Source organism: Pteropus vampyrus, unplaced genomic scaffold (genome assembly GCF_000151845.1).
Source record: "Pteropus vampyrus isolate Shadow unplaced genomic scaffold, Pvam_2.0 Scaffold103, whole genome shotgun sequence".
Taxonomy (NCBI): Eukaryota; Metazoa; Chordata; class Mammalia; order Chiroptera; family Pteropodidae; genus Pteropus; species Pteropus vampyrus.
The window spans coordinates 3813979-3825385 of NW_011888884.1; the positions used below are offsets into that span (position 1 = coordinate 3813979).

Below are 11407 nucleotides of genomic sequence, written 5' to 3' on the forward strand. Positions count from 1 at the left end.
TTCACTGATAGAAAATAGAAATAAGCATATTTTGTTTTGTAAACTCTGTATAACAAACAAAACATCTAATAAAGTGAAATGTGTAGCAGCAAGCCATTGTTTGTTGTTACTTTTGTGTGATGGATCATCAAACTAATCTTGGAGCACAGACTTAAGACACTTTTTTCTTAAATTGATACGTTCAAAATGTTGGCTTATCACATCCCCTGACCTTTCATCACATACCCCTGGCAATATCTGCACCTCGTTTGAGAAATAAAAACCCAGTGTGGTATGCGAAGTCCCTGCTCCCCCTTTCATACCTCACTGCTCATTCTCTGCTTCCCACCTCACGTTCTGGCTCCAACCGTCTGAGATTTTTGTCATTGTATTAGAGGCCACGGAGGGTGTGTGCTCTGCAGTACCACATTGTCTGGGGAAGAATCTGAGATATGCTGCTCTTGTGGCCTTGGACAAACTACTTGACATCTCTGAGCCTTGGTTTCTTCAGCTATGAAGTGAAAATAATCATATACCTCATGGGGTTACCATGAGGATTAAATGAGTTAGTTCATATTAGGTACTTAGAACAATGCCTGGCACTTAAAAGACTATATAAAGGTCAATTACTAATTCCTTTAGTGATCTAAATGACATTACTCCTCTAAACCATTGTTCTTGGCTGTGACCTCTCCTGGGACTCCTGTGCAGCGCTAGCCCCCAGAGAAAGCCTTCCCACACCCCTACTAAGCCAACTGCAATAGCAAACTGAGTGTGTTCACCCCTGCCTTTCCAGTGTGTAGCCCAGAGACATGCACATTCCACAAATTCTTTAAATGATAGTAGAGCTAATGCATTTTGGAAATAGTGAAAGAGCCACAGAGGAAAATAAGATTCCTTTTGGATAACACAGCATGAAAGATGGGTTTTCTAGGTCACCTTTTGTATTTTAAATTACAAAATGGGGCAAATAGATAGGTCCTTTGGAAGATTTATTCTCTGTTCCTTGAATTACAGGCCTTGGCCACATTGAACTCACTGACAGTCACCCAGTGTCTTTCGGAGGATGGCTCACACTTGTCTCTTGCTATGATCTCCATTGTCCTTCCTGGGATGGGGCCAGCACACACCTCATCTTACCTTCCTCAGGGCAGTGTCAGATTCCCTGAGGTCTCATGGCTCCTACTAATAGAAGGGTCACTGGCTTCTGATTCTTTGGGGTTGAGGAGGTGTTGTCAGTATTTTAGACCTCCAGGTATAAGAGAAGGAGCCTTGAGAGCCAATTAAATTAGATTAGAGTCCACCTGGGGTCGCAGAGTACAGCTGTATAAGGCATTTCCCGAGAAGCTTGACTTAGGAAGGGGTTGGATTTGAGACATTCCCTAGGCAAGACTGACCTCTGCTCTAACTAAAAATGTAGCTCAGTAGCAGGCCCCAGGCCCCCTACAGTGCTTCCCCTCTGGAGTCCTGGAACTCTCAAGAGCAGGTATTTCTGAGCAGATCAGCCTTGGCTGGAGGGTCCACGAAGAGGAGGCTTGGAGGTCCTCCTGAGAAGAGATGGCTCACATGTTGGGGTATGCCAGCTCTGGAATGTGCTGAGATCGTCACACATGAAAGAGGCCTGAAGGGTGATTCCATGCCTGTAAGTTCCTCTTTCCATGTCTTAGAAATTGAGGGGTCTCAGCTATTGTTCCCATGACCAACTAATTTCTTGAAAAGGAAGCCAATAATCTGTCAGGGAATTGAATTAAAACCTAAGCTTTGGTGGCCTTGATTCATGAATCTTTAATCAGAGACTTGGTATCTAAATATTTCTCTTTATATTTTGGGGAGGAAGGGGGATATACTAATGGGGGTACGAATGGCAGTATAGTATCCTGTTGTTCATTAAGCTCACCTTGCAGTATAACCGCCATAGTGCATCCCTTTTCTTTTCTATAACCTGCCCTCATTCTGTGTATTTGCAAGGGAATAGGGGCAGGGGAACCTGCTAGGAGAGGCAGAGCACTGGGAGAGTGCGGACAGGCTGGCAGGCATTCCATTAGCCCAAGCCTGTCCCCGGAGTACACTGAAAAAACATTCTTCAACCCAGGAGATTGAGGAATCTTTGGGAGCATTCCTTCAGCTCACCTTTTGGAAAAGGGAGACTAAAGCTGGACTTCTTCCTCCTCTCAGAATAGGTAAGAGAGTGGATGGCTGTCCCAGGAATGATCTAGCAGCTTTTGCAAGTTTTATGAGATCACGTGAAAGCTCTTGCTCTCAGTAGCAGAAGCCTTGAGCTACCATGCTACTTTGCTTTCAGCATCCTCCAGATCAGGTGTCCTGGGAGCCAGATGTCAGAGCTGAATAGTGGGGAAGTTTTTACAAAACAGCTGACTCCTGTCTCTGGGTAATACAACCTCTATCACTAAGACCTCTTGGAAGTCACACCTGATGTTTTAACAGGTCAGGCTTGATTGTCTACCTGCTCTAATACAGATGTTTCAGACCCAGTAAGTCTGTTCACGAAAAGTAGGACCTAGCTCAGAGCTAGCACATAATATGATATCAGAAAATGTTGGTAAACTGAGCTGAATATGGGTTTTCTCCTCGACTGGAAATTTGGAATTTGAATATAAAGGCAAACAGGAATGACAAGGGTCTTTGCAATGTTCCAAGAGGTATCAGCATACATAGCGATCTCAGGCATAGGTTGGAGAACTCACTGTTTGAACTTCCATATTTTTGTTCTGCCTTAGAACTGGATTAAGAGTCAGGAGATCTCAATTTATGTCCCAATCCTGTTGTGTAACTCAATAATTCACTTACCCTCTCTGAGCCATATGGAGTTATCGTGAGACTCACATGAGATAATGTGTGTGAAATCTCTTTGTAAACAGGAAACCACGATAAAAGCAAGACACTAGTACTATTATTATTATTATTAAAGTAATTAATGTGCACTGGATGCATGAAAGGAAGTAATTTCCATTAGAAACTGGAAGGAGAAAAACATCAAATCCCCATATATTCTGGTGATGTTGAATCAAATTACAGTTTAAACCTACATTGGTAAATGACTAAGGAGCATAATGTTGAAATATCTTCGTATAATTTTAAAAACAAGTATAAATGTGATATGGTACTGTGTGATACTACAGTGAGCACAGGACTTAGAGTTGCAAGTAAATATTATTGCAGGAAACCCAGCTAGATCTCAAGAGAACAAACTTCTAGCTTTACTTCTCCACTTCTCCACTGCTCTCCCTGGGACCACATGGTCTCTCATCTCCACCTCTCCCTGCTTAGCTGCTCCATTCTCCCTTCAGCTCCATTCTCTTTCTCACTGACAGATTTTGGGGGTTTGGTACCCGTAACCTTTCCCATAATCTTTCGTTACACGTCCCCATGTCAGTAAATCTGGCACCATCACTACATTATCACTTCTCAACACTGCCTGGGTAACATCTCCCTGGGAGAGACATTCTGATCAGCCCAGCCCAGCTCAGGTGATACCAGTTCAAATGATCGTGGCTGTGGGTGAGAGGTCATATGTGATAACTAGGGCTGTATCTTCTGTGCCATGGACAGAGGAATATCTTTAAGAGGAGGATGTATGAGGCTGGAGGAAATAGAGGCCCCCCTCTAGAACTCCACTGGTGATGCCACTGGCTTTCCATTCTTGCAAGCTCTGTTGCCCAAATCACAGTTTAGTGCTTCGTTATTTCATTTTTCCCTTTGCTAGCCAATCTGTAAGGTCCTTGGGACAGGAGCCACGGATTTTTCTATTCTATAATCACTAGAACATCCAGAATCATGCTAGATATACTGCATGTACTCAGTAAAGCCTTGTTGGTTGATAGAAAGTCATTGCCATCCTTCACATGTATCTCAGAGTGTACATATCACATTCTTATGTATCAATTCATTTGATCCCGTTATAATCTCAAAGTTTTCTTGCCTTCACTTTCCAAATGATACACAAGGCACAAGAGCAATGAGTGGTGGAGCCTGAATCTAATTTTAGACATGAAGTGTCCTAGGTATTATAGTGTTTTAGACATTATTGGCCTCTAGAATACATCTGAATGAAGATGTCCTGGAGGCAGTTGGTTCTGTACTCTCTAGAGAGAGGAGTATGCTTGAAATATGTTTGGACATCATATGTGTGTAGGTTACATATGCATAGAAACAATGGCGGTAGATGAGATAGAATTTAATAGAAGGGAAGAAAGCGAGGATGGACCTGCAGGCTGGTAAGTTTGCTGAACCACTGTAGACACTGAGGAATTTTTGCTTTTCCTTTTCTCTATATAAATGAGAAGCAAAGCCATCTCTTAAGAGTAAGGGAAGTGGTAGCTCAGGAGTATGGAGATGATATGGTTTTGTTTATGACAGTGATCACTGACATCACCACCATCCTGTTGCCCAGTCTCTACCTGTCTTTTACTTCACTCTCATGCTCTCTAACTCACTCATTCATTCATTCATTCATTCATTCAACAATGGAGTCAATAGCTTTGTGGCAGACCATGGGATATGCACTGGGAATACAAAGGTAAAAAGTATGTAGGGAATTGGGCAGGTAAATGGTGACTGACCGACAGTGGCTGCAGAGGAAAGTAAAGTTTACTTGACCCATAATAGGACAGGCTCAGTTACCTTGGCTTCTGGAAATTACACGCCAACAAAGTGAGCCATATAGCTTCATCCTAATTAATCTGATTATTACACATAAACACCTCTCGTGATCCACTGAATAACAATCTTCCTTTCTCCAGCCCAAAAGAACCCAAATCTCTCTCTTCAAGCATACGGTTGTACTTAAGTTTCTGGCATAACTCCCTGTAACCCCCTCTGGAGGAGACAGCCAATTACCCCACAATGTCCATCTCCCTTTCCTCCATGGTACGGGAATTGAGCTGGATCCATGGCTACCCCAGATAAAGAATATTTTTCCCAGTCCCCTTCATGATTAGGTGAGCCACATGACTAAGTTGTGACCAGTGGAATGTGTAGAAAAGGGATGTAGGTCATTTTCAGGTTGGTCCTTACAGGGAAGGGGCATGCCCTGCTTTTCTCATTTTCCCTTTTGCTGCCTGAAGACAAAGTAATCGTTTGCTAATGTGGATGCTGCAGAGGAGGAAAGTGGACCTCCTTGTTAAGTTTTTATTTACCACTCAGAACTTTAGAAGTAGCTGAGCTCCATGTAGGATCAGCAGCGGCCTCAGATGAGGGAAGCTGGAGAATGGCTGAGAGTCCATGATGCGATTCCATTTGGAACAATGGGGTCGTGAGTCATTTAGCCTACAAGTTGGGAGTCTAAGCGAGAAGAGAAAGGAATTGCGCTCAGTGTTTTCACACTCACAATCTCACTTGGTCCTCACACCAGCCTTACGGAATGTGCATTAGTACCTTCATTTTACAGACTGTGAAACTTGAAGAGGTAGACTGAGGTGATGACCAAATGTGCAGTTGCTGAGCAGCATAGCTGAGAGATGCATTTCTGCACAGCGTTGGGCTTTTTTCTTTTTCCTTCCCATGAGACTTATTCTTGCTCCTGTGAGGGCCCCAGGCTGCAAGGAGCTCAAACACTTTCATCGGCCCTGTGGCTTAGCAGGAGTGAGAACCTAGTCTTCCCTTCCAGACCACAACATCCTGTGGCCATGTGTCCATCACGCGCTGACACCTTTGAGCTCCTGCATGTACAGTGTTGATAGGGCAGAGGGGAGGGGAAGAGAACAGAAACGCCCCCAGGCTGAGAATCCTTTACAATGGAGCCAGGTGCTATAAATTTCTCCAAATGCATGGCCCTTCTCCACACATGCACATCTGGAATGCCGTATAACCCCTTCTCTCTCCGACCCCCTCTGCAGTGATGACTTCCTGGAGCATTTTAATGACTCACCATTATAAATAATATACTCTACCCTTTCTTGTGAGAAAGAAAAAAGCCAGAGGTTTCTGCAAAACAAGCAACTTACTCCAAATCATAATTTCATCGAAAACACTGAAAAAAAAAAAAAACCCAACAAAAACAAAAAACAAAACTTCATACCCTGAGGTAGGAAAGTTTTGGGAGATTTATGTCTTTTCTTGAACACACAGATTTATAACAGTGGGTAATGTACATTCATTTCATCCATATTTATACCTGAATTGATGCGGAGTCTGGTATCCATTACTTTAATCTATGTAACTTGATCATCAGAAATCTGAACCATAATTTTAACACATATTACAAAGAGTTTCTTTTGGGCTTAAAGGAAAATGATGGCAGAAAAGAAAAGCCATTAAATGCCAGCTGCAGTCACTTACTCGTGCTGCACTTCCTTCTGCAATGCGTGTGGGTCCCCCGCCCCATTTCCCATCCCTTACCTTCCTGGACACACATTTACTCCAAAGATGAACACCTATCCCTAACTGTTCCATTACTGGAGAGGAGAGAGAGAAGCACTGGGCAGGGTAATTCAGGGGAAATTAATGTAAATAAACCTCTAATGTCACGGCCAACCCAGAGATCACACAGAGGCAGTGGTAATGGCCAGTAGTAGCCTCCAGTCACTTAGGAGAAGTGAAAAAATGCAGAGCCTGATCAAAGCTTCCTTCTGACAGACAGTGGAAATTAAACCCAGATACTAGTTCTCAAACAGCATTGCTGGCACTCAGCACATGGTTCCTGTCCAACTTCTGAGCACCAAACATTGGCCTGACTTAACATTCCCAATGCCTGTCCCTGGACTGAAGCCAAGTAGTGGATTTTTCAGAGATCTGGGCCCCAGGATTATATTGGGTGGAAGACAAGGAAAACAAGCTCCTGGGATCTCACTCAGGCAGTTGTGTATCAGAGAGCTCTTGAACCACCATTTCTGGGTTTTCCCAAAGTCACATGAGGACCATGGGGCAGATCTTTTTGTCTGTTTTGTTCACCAGAGTGATCGAGGCTGGCACTTAGTAGGTGGTTGAGAAATATTTGTTGAATAAAGGCCTTCATTGCAAACCATTCCAGAGCTATAAACTGCAGTGTGAGTAGATATTGTACAATAGCAAAGGATGAAACCTATGGGACTTTATGAAATTAGAAGCATTGTTAGAAGGGAGTGAAAGCAATTAAATCTATTATTTTCGATGCTTATATCTACTAAACTCTCTTCCACTCTTTATTATGTGTGTGTCATAATGTCTCATATTTCATAAATTCTTCGAGATCTTAAAGCATGACATCATTCAATGCTGATAACAATCCTGTGACAATTATAATAAATACCATACCCAATTCACAAATGAGGAAGTTAAGCAGCAGAGTTTCCTAGTGCTGCTGGCTAGTAGCAGGGAGCACGGGCTTCGAGCATTGCCATCTTTTGATTCCCAGTCCCATGTTCTTTCCTATATACCACACCACAGTGGTGTGTTTCTGGCAAGAAGAAAGGGCAGAGTAAGTAGGGCGGGTGTTTCAGGAGTGACTGGAGACAGCCGATCTGGCCCCAATCAGAACCCAGAAAGAAATCGCCGATCCATAAATCATTAGGGCCGCTAAACGCATCTCTCTGGAGCCTCCTGAAGATGGTCTTAGGTTTGACTGTGTTGGAAGAAAACAAATTCCAGCTGTCTGATTCTTGAAGTCAGATAGGACAATAATTTGGTTTCATATTTCTCTGATAAAACTGATTTTTTTAAAAAGAAAACCTACCTCTAAAAAAGGGAATTAATAGAGTTTTTGTGTAATTAGCATTAAAAGAATGTCTGTATACATTTATATGCATATATAGTTTATACAAATTATATATAAGTCCTTTAAAAATAGCACTAAACAATTATTGTCTTTTAGTAGGAGAAAGCTTCCGACTATAATCTGTCTTATAAACAATTGGACTTCTTGAGAGAGAGCCCCAGGAAATGGGGTAGGGACAGAGAGTTTCTTCACATACCATATTGCAGGCACTGTCAGAGGCAAATAGTGAAAGTTCATAACAGTAAGGCCTGCCATATCGAGATCATCAGTCCAGTTTGTAGAAAGGACACTAAAGGTCAGAGAAGAGTCTTAGCTGAGGTTCCACACAGAGCGAGTGAAGGCGAATGCACTGGGATTTGGGAGCCCCAGTGCGCACGGCTTCACAGCCCGTGCCCCATCCCATCCATCTTCCCCGTTAACATCGTTTTACCAGTTGTATCAGGAAAATAGGAGAGTCTGAATCCTGAACAACTTGAAAAAGAATATTTCTGTAGTTATGACCCTTGGGTAACTTCTTCAAAACCACTTATCTCCCAAAACAGACATAATGAGCTTTACCTCCTTTGAACATCAAATTATTTATTTCAAATTTTTGGAAAACGTTCACACTCATCACCCTGGATTGGGGCACTAATACTGTGAACTATGTGCTGCAGGTACTGCGACCACTCTGGGCCCACCAAACAGATGAAACGACCTTAAGAAAGACCAGTGACTTAGCTAAGATCCAACCATGAGTCTGGGCTTACTCAAGTTCTGTGGCCCAAACTCTAGCCCAATACCCCTGGTTTCAATACCCCTGGCTTGGCTTGTGGCCCTTTTCCTCCATCTTCAAAGCCGGCAAAGCAGGTCAAGTCCTTTTCACGCAGCATCACTCTGACCTCTTCTGCCTCCCCTTCCCCTCTTAAGGGGCCTCATGATTTCACTGTGCTCACCCAGGTTATCCAGGATAATTTCCTTATTTTAAAGTCAGATGATTAGCAACCTTAAGTCCATCTGCTACCCTTTTGCCTTGTGAGGTAACATAGTCACAGGTTCTGGGGAATTAGGAGGTAGACATAATTTTGCCTACCACAATTGACTAGCAATTGTAAATAAAATATAAAATAAAAAACAAGATTTCTCTCCTATTGCACCTGTTCACAGTGGGACAAGCCAGTGAGCACTGTGTTCTTATAAAGAGTCACATCATAGCTGCTGGGTATGTGAAAACATCTCCCTTCTGTTCCCCTCGATCTTTCCCACTTTCTAGCGAGAGCCTGTCATTCTCTGGGCTGCCTATGGCTGCTGTCACACCACTTGAAAACAGAGCCCAGGTGACCAGCATTCCCAATCCATCCTGGGACAAGACAATATATGAGCAGCCATATGCTCTGGTGGGTTCCAGCTGACACTGAGCAGGTGTATGGCACCCGGGCCAACCGTGTGGAGGGGGGCAGATTCACAGAGGGGAGGTACCATTTTCAATTTACCGGAGGAAGACCTAAGAAATAACACGTGGCTGGGTGTGTTTGCCTTTCTTACGCTTCCTAATCATTTCTTAAGAAATAGAGGTCGGTTCCGATTTTCATCCTGAAAACCCAAGGAAACACTTTAAACATGATGCTCGTGCTGATTTAAAAATTATTCTCTGAGTTCTCCAACATTCTGAATCCATCAATTATCAAGATGCAGAAGTCTCCAAATATTTATAATGACAGCACTATCATTACGTTAAGTGATTATGACAAGAAGAGGAGGAGAGCAGTTTAACCTCAGTCAGGGTGTATGTGTCTGGGTGTGTGTGTTTTCTGTGAATTAATTCTGGATCCTATAACAAGTGTGCAATGTATAGCCATATCTCAATAACAATTTCTTACTCACAGAGACCACTGTGCCTATATATATACCTAAGCATTTTTATTTCTAAATACATTTATATTTATAAATGACTTTTTATATTAAATGTATCATCTCTGATGGTGGGTGAGGGGAAGGGAAGAAAAGGCAAAGTTAAATGAATGGTACTGTACCAACAACCAAAGTTAAGTTAACTGACATTGGCTCCGAAGAATTCATCTTAATCAATGTTGTTGCCTCTGCTCGTGTAAAAATGAGTGATTGGGACACATAAAATATGTTATCAACTTTTTACCGAAAAAAGCAATTTAGATCATTTATTTCCATAGAACTACACTGTGCATCATATGTCAAGCCAGTGCACTTTCTGTGTGATGGACTTTGGAGACCAAATTGACAATCTAAGTTCTAATTATTTGCACCATCCTCAGTCTGTTATTGCACAACACGGGACTCTCCCGGAGGAGTGTCAAAGGAGGTTATGTGGGCTGACGGGAAGCAGCTGAAAAAGATCCACTGGGCTTTTTAATGCAGATGATGCACAGTGCCCAGAGAAGCCGAAGGGGATCGACGAACCCTGATTGGAAGGTTTGAGTGTGTTCCATCTGCTACTCCTCTAGCCTTTTCATTAATGCTACTTATAGGCAGGAGGTGTCACAGCTGGTGAAAAGGTATCTGCTTGACAGGCCCAAGGTCTGAATCTCCTCTCCCCTGGCAGGGTCAGATGTTCATAGGGGCCTTGCAACTGTCCACCTTCAATTTCAGGTCATAACGCAGTTAAACTCTCTTGTATAGTCAGGGCATAAGCATGAACTTGGTCAATCAGATGGCTCTGAGTTAGCCTCAAGCTCTCCCACTTCCTCACCGTGAGTCTACCCAAACGTAAGTTCAACTAAAGGCTAGTGTCCTCATCTGAAATAAAATGGAAACCTAATAATATAAATTTCAGTGCAATAGTGAGATGCATCTAAGACAGTTCAGTAATTATTACATTTCTTTCATCCTCCACAACATCTGCATTGTTTGTGGATGAAGAAAAGAAAAATAAAGAGAGGCAGATGGTTTTACAGGTATCCCTGCTTTTCGGAAGTTCGCCTCGCACGACTTCGTTGTTATGAAAGATCTACATTAGTGCTTGTTTTTGATAACCAAAAGAAGTCCAAAAGAGAATTTTACTTTTATGAACAAAGGCGAAAAGCACAAAGAGCGTCCATTGTCTGTTTTGCAGCCAGTCGTTATAGAGGCAACACAGAGAGAGTGGCCCCACCAAGCTCCTTCCCTAGGAACTACACTCAGCATCTCGGCATCAAGCCACCAGAGCTTTGAACTGGGTCTGTGAGCGTTTCTGTGCTTTACCTTGATTTATTTTGTGCATTCATTAGCAAGATGTGTCCTAAGGTATCAGAGTAGCCTGAGAGCTTGTAAGGGCATTTACACTTAGCATAAAACTGGAAAAAATTAATCATTTTGATTGTGGTGAACAAAATAAAGACATTGTGAGAGCACTGAATTTTTCCACATAAATGGATGGTAATTGCTTCTTTGCTTTACACCATTTTGGCTTACAAGAGATTTTATAGGAACACTCTACTTTTGGATAGCAGAGATAAGCTGTATACTTTTGATGATTTTAAAAAATGGACTATACATGCAAAAAAGACCTTGACTAAGACTTTCAAATGCATGTGGACTTTTTTTCCAGCATGTCTTTCTTAATGACTTAAAGGGCACAGAGCTAGAGCCACACTGCCTGGACTAGGATTCTAGTGCTAGCACTGACTAACTGTGTAATCTTGGACAAGTAATTTAACCTCTCTGTGCCTCAGTTTTATGTCCTATAACATGGGGATAATGTTTACTTCATAGGGTTGTTATGAG

General features: G+C 42.5%; 1 long non-coding RNA gene across 1 annotated transcript in view; it reads left to right on the forward strand.

Annotated features, from left to right (window-relative positions):
• Positions 1 to 1094: 1094 nt before the first annotated feature.
• The window catches only part of LOC111742880, a 15304-nt gene continuing 4991 nt past the window's right edge, over positions 1095 to 11407 (forward strand). The window contains exon 1 of the long non-coding RNA XR_002781519.1: positions 1095 to 1621. This is a non-coding gene — a long non-coding RNA (uncharacterized LOC111742880). The remainder of the gene's footprint in view (positions 1622 to 11407) is intronic.